Source organism: Elephantulus edwardii, unplaced genomic scaffold (genome assembly GCF_000299155.1).
Source record: "Elephantulus edwardii isolate Elephantulus edwardi_28Jun2011 unplaced genomic scaffold, EleEdw1.0 scaffold00023, whole genome shotgun sequence".
Lineage (NCBI taxonomy): Eukaryota > Metazoa > Chordata > Mammalia > Macroscelidea > Macroscelididae > Elephantulus > Elephantulus edwardii.
In genome coordinates this window covers 7,922,219-7,936,561 of record NW_006399773.1, presented here as the reverse complement: position 1 = coordinate 7,936,561, position 14,343 = coordinate 7,922,219, and positions in this window count along the sequence as shown.

Genomic DNA, 14,343 nt, shown 5'->3' with positions numbered 1-14,343 from the left:
GACTTGAACAAAATAATTCTTTTTCTTAACTCCCAAAAAATAGGACGTGATAACACACCATTGCCACAGGTGAACAAAGACTCTAGTGCAAAAAATTGCAACATTTCTGGAAAGATTGTAACTGTGGAACATTAGGAAGAATAATTCACTTGCATATGCTTGTCCTGTTTCCAATTCTTTCATTATCTGCATTAATGATATATGGGCTTTGATTATCTCCTACCATGAGTGTTTATAGTCATCGATAGCATGTATTAATTGATTACAATTTAATGAGAAAATTAATTATTTAGGGAGCTCTGATGGCCAAGTGACAAGAATCTGTGCAGCAATCCCAAAGGCACATGGTTCAACTCCTACTAGCTGCTCTGCAGGAGAAAGATGGATAATCTCGTCTGTGATTAACTGCTCTGAAAACCCTCCAGAGGGTCAGTTATGGGTTGGTTCTGATTTGACGGTACAAAACAACAATAACAACATATTGTTAAATAAAAAAAATTAACTACATAAAATGTTCATATGGGCAAAACAAACATTTTTTATCTGTAAATAAATATTTCTATTTATGAATATTGCTTTGAATTATTCTAGGTTAGGCATATCTGGTTGATGTAGAATGAGAAGACTACCATAAACTAATTTAAATGCTAACAGATTTCATTAATATGAATAGATGAAGTCTGATACCTACCTTGAAGTTAATTTGGTTATTTCCTATCCTCAACATATACAAAATTTAGCTTGGTTGAATAAAAGTTGAAATTTCCTGTCTTATTGGCATAGACTCTCTCATTGCTGTCAAGTCATAATTAAATCACACTTGACACTCCAGTGTTTGTGTGTGGGGTCTTATGCAGTAAATCTCATAGGAGGAGATCAGAAAACTTATGGAATAGGGAAAATCTACAGTCAGGGACCTCTCTAAATTATTGAGAAGTAATGATGTTAGTTAAAGGTCTAAAGTGAACCTAATTCAGGCCATGGTCTTCTCAATAATTTGCTATTAATCTGAGATCTGGACAATGAATGAGAATGACGGAATCAACATTGATGAACCTGAGTTTTGGTGTTGGCCTATATACCATGGATTGCCAAGAGAACACATATGTCTTGGCAAAGTGTACCTTCAAGGCAGTTGTTAAAGCTTCATCACACATACTTTAGGCATGTTTCAAGGAAAGGCTAATCCTTTCAGAGGGACAACATGCTTGGAGGGGTGGAAGATTAGTGAAAGAGAGGAGGATTCTCAACCAGAAGGATTGACACAGTGTGGCAATGAGCTCAAGTATGTTAGAAATTATAAGAATGGCACAGAATAGGACAGGATTCAGTTCTGTTATTCATATGGTGAGTATGAGTCATATTCATTGTGATGACACCAAACAGAAACAGTACTCCTTCAAATATGTAAAAGTAGTCAATTTCAGCAAAGACTTTTAAAAATACAAAATTGTCTGTAATTATGAATTCATTAGTGAAATTATATATATATATATAATATAATGAAATGACTTCATACACTAACTCAAATATGTATAATCTAGTATTTAAGCATATGTTTCTGGTTATGAATTTATGAGTATACACATACCTATAAACTTCTTAATTCATAATGACAAAGTCCACATTATTTATGTTCCCATATTAAGTTAATTTTTATGTTTTCATACCTATGCTTTCTGAATCCTCAAGATTATCTGAATTTATTTGGATTTTTGTAAAAAAACTTTCTGAATCAGTTACATGATTTTACTGTTGTTTAATACTAACAGAGCAGAGTAGAATAAACTTCTTTCACTACCAGTCTGATTAGAAATATGTTAAAGTATGATTGATACTAACTCACATGTTAATATTTGTTGTTGTTGTTAGGTTCAATCAAGGTGAATATAACTCTGAATAACCTTATGAACACTGTTCTACTCCATGCCTTCCTCACAATCTTTGACAGATTCAAGCCCATTGCTGCAGTCACCGTGTCAATCCATCTGACTAAAGGCCTTCCTCTCTTTCACCGTCCTCTCAAAGGAATAACCTCTCCTAGAAACAGGTCCAATATATGTGAAAGGAAGCTTCATTGTCCTTGCCTCCAAAGCACACATTGGCTAAAATTGCTCCAAGACATATCTGTTTGGTTTTTTAGCAGTCAGTGAGATCTTTAACACTTTTCTCCAACACCACAGTTCAAAGGCATTAATTCTTGTTCTATCATCCTTAGTCATTGTCAATATCTCCACTGCATAGCTAGTGACTGCAAAGACCATGGCCTGTATAAGATGTCCTCAAACTGACATTATTTCTCAATAATCTGAAGAGGTCCCTGACTGTAGAATTTCCCAGTGCAATACTGATATTCTGACTGTTGGTAGCAAGTGTATTCATTGTGGATCCAAACAAGATGAAGTCATTGACAGTCTCTATACTTTCTCTATCTGTCATGAAGCCAATTATTACAGTAATGAGGATTTTTGTTTTCTTAATGTTGAGATTTGAACTTGCATATGAGCAGCTGATGGTCTGTTCCACAATCAGCAGCTGGCCTAGTTTTTACTGCTTATATTGAACTTCTCCAGTGGTTCCTTCCACAGATGGAATCAATCTGAGTCTTGTGTATCACATCAAGTAATATCCATGATTTTAGCCTGCATTTATTTATGTTTCTTATAAAAGGTATTTGCCATGACTAAATCATTGATTGTACAGATTTCTGTCATTCTATCCCAAGCCTCATTTCTGTCACCAAGTCCATATTTTCCAACTACTGATCGTTCTTTCTGATTCCCAACTTTTGCATTCTAATCACCCATTATTATTAAAGCATCTTGGTTACATGGTCAATCAATTCTGACTACAACAGTTGACAGAAATCATCTATTTCTTCCTCTTTGACTCTGGTTGTAGATACATAAATTTGAATGATAGTGGTATTAACAGGTCTTCCTTGTACGCATATGGATATTATTCTGTCATTCACAATATTGTATTTCAAGATGGATCTAGAAATGGCCTTTTTACTATGAATACAACCTTCTCACCTTTTCATCTCCGGCATAATAGAGCATATGATCTTGGGATTCAAAATGTCCCATGCCAATCCATGTCATTTCACTAATACCCAGTATGTCAATATTTATGCATTCCATTTTTTTTCTTAACAATGTCCAGATTTCCTACATTCATGATTCTCACATTCCACATTCCTTTGTGCTTCCAAACTTGATGGTTCAAATTCAGTTGCCATATCTGTTAGTCTACTCTAAGTGTGCTCTGCTGTACATACGGTTTTCAAAGGCCAGTTATATTTCAGAAGTGGATGGCCAATCCTTCTTCCTAGTCTGCCTTAATTTGGATGTTCACTGTTAGAAAAATATCTGACAGATAAGTATTTTTCCTAGCAGGTGAAAGGCACTTCCCTTACAGAAATAACTAATACATTCACTGCCCACTCACTCCAAGCATGTGTTACTTGTCTCTACCTTTTCCCTGCTACCTCTTCATTCCTTGCACAACTGGCTACCTGCCCAAACCCTCCCTTCACCAGACACCTCTCAATATGATCACCAGTAATTTCTGTGATGTCTTGTACCACACACTGTTACTGTTTTCTCATGCAGCTATTTCTTATTTAGAAGGATGTAAGTCCAAATCCCATGTACCAACTTCAGAGAAAGATTTTTGCTTGAGGTTATACTGAGGAAAACTCCTGGCCACAGAGCTTTTGCTAAGTTCTGTGACTTACTGTGTCTGTTTACATTGTTGACACAATGTGTTTAGAAGAGGTCATGACACTAGAGACATTATTGCCAATGTCAGATGGATCTTGGCAGAAAGCAGAGAGTACCAGAAGAATATCTGTGTTCCATTAACTATGCAAAGACATTTGACTGTGTGGATAACAATAAATTGTAGTTAACCTTGAGGAAAATGGAAATCTCAGAATACTTGATTATGCTTATATGAAACCTATACTTGGACCAAGAAGTAGTCCTCAGAACAGAGCTTGGAAACACTTCATGCATGGTTCAAAATCAGGAAAGGAGTGCATCAGGAATGTATCTTGTCCCTGTACCTTTTCAATCTGTATGCAGAACAAATCATTCAGGAAACATGGCTTTACGAGGATGAGAGTGTCACCAATATTGAAGGAAGCCTCATTAACCACCTACGATATGCAGATGGCACAACCTTGCTTGCTGAAACTAAAGAAGAGCTAAAGCACTTGCAGTAAAAGGTCAAGGACTGTATGGACTGCAGTTCAACATCAAGAAGACAAATATTCTCACCACTAAGACAATTGGCAGCACCATATTAGATGGAGAAGAGATTGAAGTACAGCTTGCTCAGATCCACAATCAATACTCTTAACAGCAGCACTGAGGAAATCAAAAGACGAATTGCATTGGGATAATCTGCTGCCATGAACCTCTCCAGAGTGCTGAAGAGCAATGATGTCAGTCTAGATACAAAGGTGTGCCTAATCCAGGCCATGGTCTTCTCAATTACTTGTCATGCTTCGAAGAGTTGCACAAAGACTAAGGATGACAGAAGAAGAATAGATGCCTTCGAGTTGTGATGCTGGAGAAGAGTCTTGAACATCATTGGGTTGTACAATTTGATGGGGAGGTAAGGGAAAATGAAAGAATTTGTTAGAATTTGTATTAGAATTTTATAAATAAACTAGTGAAAAATTTTTTTAAAAAAATAGATCTGTCTTGTATAGGCTCAAACCAAGTCTCTTCTTTGAGGCTGGGATTTTGAAGCTCTGCCTCACTTACTTTGGGCACATGGCCAGGAGAGATCAGTCCTCAGAGAAGGACATCCTGCTAGGAAGTGTGGAGGAGAGTTCAGGAGAGGGAGATGCTGGGTGAGATGTATTGATACAGTAACTAGGGAAATGAGGTTGGTGTGTCAGAATAAGTGAGACCGGATCAGGGAAGCAAAGGGTTTAGAGCTGCTGTACATAAGGTCACTATACATCGCAGACAACTCAATGGCACATAACAACAATAACAAAAATAACATACTAGGACAGGTTTGGAAGCAAGAGTGGCATCCACTTCCTAATAACATGCTTCTGGAAATACTATGAACTTTGATAAATGTTGATAGTTGTTAGAGGGGCTTCAGGTTTTTTTTTTCATAGAGTCTCAATGAATCATGCTAGACTTGAAGGCAATCATCATCAACAACAACAATGCTGAGATGCAATCTTATTGATGTCTGAAGCATTTAACCTTCCACAGCAAGTTGTTTCAAGTACTCCTCACTTTAAGCAAGGAAGGTTTTTATCATCTCCATAATGATAGTTATTGTTGAGTCTTCATCAATAAATAATTTTATCTTTAGTATTGCATTTTTTTAGCCCTCCTTAATTTCTGTTTCAGCAAAGTTGTGGCATCTGCATAATGCAGGTTGTTGATAAGTCTTTTTCCAATTCTGATGTGACATTCCTCCTCATAAAGTCAATCCTATAGAAGACTTTAAGTGTTTGCTGCAGAACGTCAAAAAACTACAATGTTCAACATGAACTGCAACTCAAAATCAAGAAAGTAAAGATTCCCACCTCTACTAGACCAATTGGCAACACGATAACAGATGAAGAGATTGAGATTGCTAACAATTTCATTTTGTTCAGATCCACAATCAACACTCTGGGCACGAGCAGTCAGGAAATCAAAAGACAAATTACATTGGGTAGGTCTGTAGTCAGGAATCTCTCCAGAGTGCTAAAGAGCAATGATGTCAGTACAGAGACTAAAGTGTGTCTGAAATATGACATAGTTTTTGCAATTACTTGCTATATATTAGAGAGCTGTAATATAAATGAGGGTTACAGAAGAATATTTGAGGCTTTTGAATTGTATTGTAGAAGAAGACAATGAAACATACCATCAACTGCCAAGAGAACAAACAAGTCTGTCCTGTTGTTGTTGTTATGTGCCGTTGAGTCGCTTGTGACTCATAGTGACCCTATGTACAACAGCCCTAAACTTTGCTCTGTCCCATGCCAATTGCACTGTCTCTGACACACCCATCCCGATTACCCCAGTCACTAAATCAATCCACCTCATAGAGGGCCTTCCCTTCCTGCACCATCCCTCCACCCTTCCAAACATGATGTCTCTCTCCAAGGACCAGTCTCTCCTTATAATATGTTCAGAGTATGTTAGAGGAAGCTTCAGAATCCTTGCCTCCAAGGAGCTGCCTGGTTTAACCCTTTCCAAGCTGAATCTGTTTGTTTTCCTAGCAGTCCATGGTACTCTCAATACTCCTCTCCAACACCACAGCTCAAAGGTATCAATTCTCCTTCTATCCTCCTTAGTCATTGTCCAACTATCTAACAAGTTATTGCAAAGACCATGGCCTATATAGACGCACGATATCAGTCTCCAGAGAGAAACCATTGCTCTTCAGTACTTTGGTGAGGTCCCTAACAGCAGACTTTCCCATTGCAGTATGTCTTTTAATTTCATATTTCATATTCGTATTTCAATACTGGTGCCAAGAGTGTTGACCATGTAGCCAAGCAAACTAAAGCTGTGAACAATATCAATCTCTTTACCATCTACCCTGATGCTGCCAATTGGTCCAGTGGTGAGAATCTTTGTCTTCTTGACATTGAGCCTCAATCCATATTGAAGGCTGCAGAGGGTAAAACAAAGTTGTTCCTTGGATACAAGAATTTTAAGTTCTGTTTCAAATATTTTGGACATGTTGCCATGAGAGACCAGTCCTTGGGAAGAACAACATGCTTGGAAGGGCAGAGGGTCCATGTAGGAGAAGATCTTGGATGAGGTGGATTGAGTAATGGGGAAAGATGTGTTAGTAACAGTGACATTGGCTCAAGATAGAGCAGAGTTCAAGAGATATTTTTCATGGAGTCACTATGAGTTGTAGTCGAATTGACAGATCATAGTAACAATAATCACACTTTTAAGATAAATATTTTTCCAAGTGAAGAGATAGTAAAAATGTGATGTTTGCATATTTTTTTATTGTTTCAGTAAACAAGGTTGTCATTTGCATAGTACAGGTTGTTGATGAGTTTTCCTTCAATCCTGACACCACATTCCTTTTCATAAAGACCAGATTCCCAAATGATCTGTTCCTCATATAGATTAAAAAGGTATAGAGTAAAGATACCTCCTTGATGCACTCCTTTCCGGATTTGGAACCGTGCAGTGTTTCCTTGCTCTGTTCTAATGAGTGTTTAATGACAATAGTATAGGTTTCACAGGAGCAAAATTAGGTATTCTGAGATTCCCATCCTTCTCCAGGTTAGCCACAATTTGTTGTGATCCACAAAGTTAAATCCCTTTGCATAATCAATAAAACATTTGACATTCAAACAGATAGACATTCCTCAGGTCCTTTCTATCTTTAGCCAAGATCCATCTGGCTATGATCTACCCAGTGCCACGACCTTTTCTAAACTCAGGTTACACTCCTAACAGTTCTCTGTCAATGTACTGACTGTTCAATTGTTTCTGAGCAGGATTTTGTTTGTGTATGGTATTACTGACATTGTTCTATAATTTCCACACTTTGTCAGATCACTTATTTTTGCACATAATTCACCCATTTTATTAATGTACTTTAGATTGACAAAACATTTTTAAGACTTTGTGAAGGTTTGTAACAAAATGTTCCCATCTCTATAAACTCATCGCCGTTGAGTTAATTATAACTCAAAAACTGTACAGGATACAGAAAATCTACTCTGCAGAATTTCAAAGACTGTACTTCTTTATGGAAATCAACTGTAATTCTTCTTTAAGCAAGTACTGGGTTCTGACAGCTGACATATTGGTTAACAGAGTGTTCAACCACTGTTTCACCAGTGAATTACTTTCATCTTTGGTCTGAAAATAGTGACTATTTTTATTTTTATTGTTTTATTTTAGCTAATGTCTTTAAAGGATCCCTAGTGATGTAGTTCTTCTCTAAGATAGCCTGGTAACAGAAAGGTTAGTCTGAATCATCAGCTTTATACGAGAAATATGAATATCTCTTCCTGGAAAGATTTACTGTCTTAGAAACCGACAAGAAAATCAGCATCAGTTAGGGTTGACTCAACAGCAGAAAATATTTTTTGGGTTTAATGCATTTATGTTACTCTACTTGGATCCACAATCAAGTTCCATTTTAGCAGCAGTAAAGAAATCAAAGAACATATTGCACTTGACCAATCTGCTACAAAAGATCACTTTAAAATTTTAAAGGTTGAAGATGTCCACTTGAGAACTAAGGTGCACATGATCTAAAATATGGTATTTTTCTATATGTTGCATGCATGTAAAAATTGGACAGTAAATAAGGAAGGCTAAAATGGCATCCACTTCCTAAACAACATGCCTCCGGAAACTCTATGAACTTTGATAAATGTCAATAGTTATAGAAAGGCTTCAGGCCTTTTGTTCATAGGGTAACTGTAAGTCATGCTTGACTCAATGGCAGTCAACAACAACAACAACAAAGAAGTTTTGCTTTTGAATTGTGATGTTAGTGAAGAATTGTGAATATAGCAGGCACTGCAAAAAGAAGAATCAAATTTGACTTGGAAATACAGCTAAAATATTCCTTAGAAGCAAGGACGGTGAGACTTTGTCTCATGTGCTTTGGAGATGTTATCAGGAGGGGCCAGTTCCTGGGGAAAGACACTGTGCTGGGCAAAACAGAGGATCAGTACCAGAGAGAAAGGTCATTAGCAACGGACTGATACAGTGGACCTAAGAAAAAGCTTCAGCAACACAGCGACAGAGGATCAGGTCTTATATCCGTAAGGGTATGTTTGTCTTCCTATCATGTGTAGGGTCAGAGCCCGCTGGACAACAACTAGAAATAAACAAGTGCTTATTAATATATTGACATTAAAGCAAAGAAATCCACGATTACTTCACAGCCAGTAACTCCCTTTTGTTGTAAATTTTCTCCCCCTTACACATAAACTTCTTATTCATTATTTCTAGTGAGATACCTTTGCAAGTCTGAGAAAGTAAAATGAATCTAAAAATGAATCATGATTCATTCGTCATAGTAGATCATTAGCAAAAATTAAAATATCACTTGAAGTGTTATTTTCCTGTGTCATCGAGCTCTTAAATTTTTGTGTGATCAAGTGTATCATTCCTATGACATTTTGCCATGAATACATGGGGAAGTACTAAAAATAGTTTCTGTCTGATGGATTGTTAAAGTTTCATCAGTGAAGCAAATTATCATTCCAAATTATTACAAGACTGTGTCTACGTAAATGAGTATTTTTCTGGCCTTTCTGAATACATATGAGTCGGCATTAACCAGTACTGCAGTTAGGGGTTCTTTTTAGTTGATTTTCATTCAGATTTTTTCTTAAGTCCATTTTTAGCATCTTGCTTTCCAGTATTGACTATCATCCATTGAGTTATTTTACAAAAATATAATACTTGAAATGTTATGTGACATTATTAGATTTAATATGTTTATTTGTATTCCTAAACACCAGCTATTAGAATGCAATGGCCCAATTTCTCAATGACATTTTGGTTGGCAAGAAGCTGAGCTGCAATCCTGAAGGCATGTAGTTCGAGGTCACTAGCTGCTCCATCGGTGAAAGGTGGGAAATCTCTCATGCGATTAATTGTCTCTGAAAACCCACCAGAGGGTCAGCTACAGGTTGGTTCCAGCTCTATGGTATACAACAACAACAGTGGAATCTAACTCTAACCAAGTTTCTGATTAAATGACAGAGCGTACTGTGTTATAGATTGAATTGTGTTTCCAAAAACATGTGTTATGAATTCTAGTCAGGATGCTAAATTGGGAATGGATTGCCTATGTTATGATAATGAGACAGGATTGGTGTCAGGCTTCTTTTGATTTGAACTCCTTTTGAGATGTCTATCATTGCTATTAAGTCAGAACGGATTTAGTAGGTGACACTCCAGTGGGGTTTTGGAGGCTGTAAATGTAATGGGAAGATATTGCCCATCATTTTCCTGTGAAGCTACTTGTACATTCATATATACACACACAAAATATACACAAATTGTGTAAGGGATGTTCTTTTGTTATCCACATATGGTTAAATCTGCAGCATCTCATTTTCCAACCCAGATTTCTGAAATCCACTATTGCAATAATAATAGAAAATTGCACTGCCAACCCAAACACAGACTGTTCAAATCACAGGAGAAAGATGGGCAATTTACTCCTAAAGTACTTGTTGTTTTTCTTATTTGGTGCCATCGAGTTGAGCACAAATCTTAGCGACCTTGTGAAAAAAAGATCTGAACCCTCTTCTGTCCCGTGCCATCTTCACACTTCCTGACTCATAAGAACCCATTGCAGCAGTCACTGTTTCAATCCACCTGGTTGAGGGTCCTTCTCTCCTTTGCCAACCCTCCATCCTTCCCAACATCATGTCTTTCTCCAAGGAATAGCACAGCCTAGCAACATGTCCAAAATATGTGAGGCGAAGCCTCATCATTCTTGGCTCCAAAGAGCACTCTGCCTGCACCATCTCCAAACATATCTCTTCATTCTCTTGGTCATCCATGGGATGATCAGTGCTCTTCAACACCACAGCTCAAGGGTGTCATTCTTTTACTGTCATCCTTATTCATTATCCAGGTCTCTGATGCATAGCTAAAAATCATAAAGATTTTGGCATGAATCATATAGATGTACCTTAGTCCTCAAACTGGCATCAATACTCCTAAGTTACTTAGGTCCTCTGAAAATCTGTTAAGAGGGTCAGCTTTGAATTGATTTTGAAACAATGAAAATAAAAAGCTTGGGGGGCTCTGGTGACCTAATGATTATGTGGTTGCACTTCCAAGCCAAAGGTAAGTGGTTCAAGTTCACCAGCAGCTCCCAGGAGAAAGATAGGCAATCACAATCTCCTTTCTTGCAATTTATTGCCTCTGAAAACCTGTTGGAAGGTCAGTTTTTAGTTGATTCTGGCTCCACAGCACATAACGATGACAAAGTAATGGAATACATATATTGTGAGACAATATATAAATTGTCCAAGCGAACATTGTGGAACATATGGCTGTGTTTAATGAAATAATAGAGTTACTAAGAAAAATATATTCCTCTGGTGACACAACCACCTGATTCTTAGTAGGCTACTGTCTACTGAAAACAAATATTTGTCAAGTTTTAGGTGTCTCACAATTTTACTATTAAAACAATGTGTCTTTTATTGCAAAAGACATACCATTTTATGGGATTTTCATATCTACTTGATTCATATTAGCATAAATCTTACTGTTGTTGTTGTTGTTGTTAGGTGCAATCGAGTCGCTTGCAACCCATAGCGACCCTATGTACAACAGCCCTAAATTCTGCTCTGTCTTGTGCCAATCTCAACATCTCTGACACACCCATCCCGATTACCCCAATCACTGAATCAATCCACCTCATAGGGGGCCTTCCCCTTCTGCGCTGCCCCTCCAACCTACCAAGCATGATGTGCCTCTCCAAGGACCTGTCCCTCCTTGTAGCATGTCCAAAGTATGTTAGATGGAGCCTCAGAATCCTTGCCTCCAAGGAGCAGCCTGGTTTGACCCTTTCCAGGATTAAACTGTTTGTTTACCTAGCAGTCCATGGTACCCTCAATACTCTTCTCCAGCACCACAACACAAAGACATAAATTCTCCTTCTCTCCTCCTTAGTCATTGTCCAACTCTCTGATGCATAACAGGTGATAGCAAAGACCATGGCCTGTATCCGAAGCACCTTGGTCTCCAAAAAGACACCATTGCTCTTCAGTACTTTGGAGAAGTCCCAAACAGCAGACTTTCCCGTGGCAATATGTCTTCTAACTTTCTGGCTGCTGGTGCCGAGAGTGTTGACTGTGGAGCCAAACAAACTAAAGCTGTGAACAATCTCGATCTCTTCACCATCCATCCTGATGCTGCCAATTGGCCAAGTTGTGAGAATCTTTGTCTTCTTGACATTGAGGCCCCATAGAGGAGAATCAAGGAAATCCTGCAGCCAGAGAAAAGGGCACCAAAGGTCCCAAAATCATCCACCTACAGTCCAGGTAAACGGAAAGTCCCCAAGGCCTCAGCACCAGATCTGTTCCAAAGAAGAAAACAAAAACAAACCTGTCTACACACCAGCTCTACAAGAAACATCACCTTTGCTTGGGAAGCATTGCATCTGAACTTAAGAGACACTGGTCACATCATAAGAAACTTTCTGAAGCCAACATATTTGGGATCACAGAAGCCAAGGAAGTTTCATATATAAGCTATCAGATTGAGGGAAGGACAATGGGAGATGGATGTTGAAGGGAGTGTTAGAAGTAGATGGGCATCCTGGTGGATGGTGGAGCAGGGAAATAAGTGGGTAAAGACAGGTGTGCCAAGGGCAGGGACAACACTGATACAAATGGTTAACTCCACAATAAGGTATATATCTTTCACTTTTCTGTAAAATGCTGGTCTGTCTGATACTTCTCTAAATCTGAACATTTCGATTAAGACAGACTAGGAAGAAGGATTGGCCATCCATTTCTGAAATAGCAGGCCTCTGAAAACCCTATGTACCCATAAATGATATTACTTATTAAAAAAATATCCCACGTACTGTTTTTGTATCATTATCATCATCCATGGATAATTTCTGAGTGTTGAAAAGTTTCTCCAAAATAAAAAAAAAAAAAAGAAAGGAAAGGTCTTCCAAAAATTAGATTGAAACCAGTTGTTACATTGTCTCTGCTATCTCCTTTGAGTCTAAATGCTTTAAATAGGGAGGTTTTCATTCACTGTGGCTGTTCCTTTTAAAAGGATTATCAGGATGTTTTCTATTTAGTGTTTCAGATAAAAGGGATGGAGCTTACATAAATCTTTCAGATATTTGGGAGTCTGCTATGACCATGGTGGTGAGATGCTATCTCATTGTTGTTTGATTTACATCTCTCTAATAGCTAGTGTTCTGGAACATTCCCTCATAATTTTTTTTTTTTGCCATTCGAATATCCTCTTTGGGGCAGAGTCTTTTTGCTTTAAAGAGCACCTTGATTACACTTTCTCCAAGACAGATTTGTTTGTTCCTTTGGCAGTTTATAGTATATTTAATACTCTTTGCCAACATCACAATTGAGAGGCATTAATTCTTCTTGTGTCATCCTTATTTATTTTCCAACTTTAGGATGCAGACAAAGCAATCAAAAATACCATAGGTTCAGTCTTCAACCGGCATTATTGCTCTTTAGTACTTTGGAGTGTTCCATAACAACAGACAAATAAATATTACAGAGATTGTCGGTCTTCCTCCCTTGGAGGTGGATTCAAACCATCTACCTTTGACTTAGCAGCACAACTCTTTAACACTATGCCATCAGAACTTTCTACCAAAGCAGGTTCCAGGGAGACATAAAACACTTATTTACAATGCTAACAAGAGAATATATATGGAATGCAGATAATTGTCTGGAATGATACTTAAAAAACTCTCATACCTATGATAATAGTTGACAGAATATTAAAACCAACTATATAGGTAGATTGTACATGGTTCAAACATTTTGAGAATGAAATTTTGGATGATAATACCAGAAAAAGCATGATCAGTCAAAGTGATTGCTGTTTGCAAAGGGAAGAAAGGAAGATGTCAGAAAATAACTATTAAAATCAGATAAATTCACATACCATATTACAAATATAAATCTGTGTGTACCTTGTGTATTTGTTTTGTTGGCAATAATATATTTTGCCATTACTACCAGTTGTTCTTTAGTTCTTCCTATGCAGGGTAACATTAAAGCTCCCACATCTTGCACTATGCGTGTTTTCAGTTGTGGGTAAGACGTTCATGGTATATCACACGGTTTTGACTGAATGATTTTCTTTAGTAGACTGTCAGGCCTTTCTCCTCCTGCATCTTAACTTGAGAGCATCATTAAAAACTTGTGAGCATCATAATGCTCCACAAGATTCTACTGACCAAAATAGTTTCTCAGAAATTAAATTTTTGTATAATTGAAAACAATTCAAATACTATGCATTCAATAAAGAAGGCAAAAAGGTCATTACAGAGGCTGAAGAAGAAAAGACCTAGATGTATGTCAGATAAGACTCTAAGTATTGCATTAGAGCGCCAAGGAGCCAAGGCTAAAGGAAGAAGCCAAGAAATCAAAGAGCTGAAAGGAAAATTTCAAAAGGCAGCTCGAGATGACAAAGCAAGATACTATAATGAAATATGCAGAGAGCTGGAGTCAGAAAATCAAAAGGGCTGAGCTAGTCAGGGTTTATTAAGATGAAGGAGTTGAAAAACAAATTCAAGCCATGGGTGGCAATTCTTAGGGATAGTTTGGGTAGAATGTGAAATGATCCAGGAAGTATCAAGAGA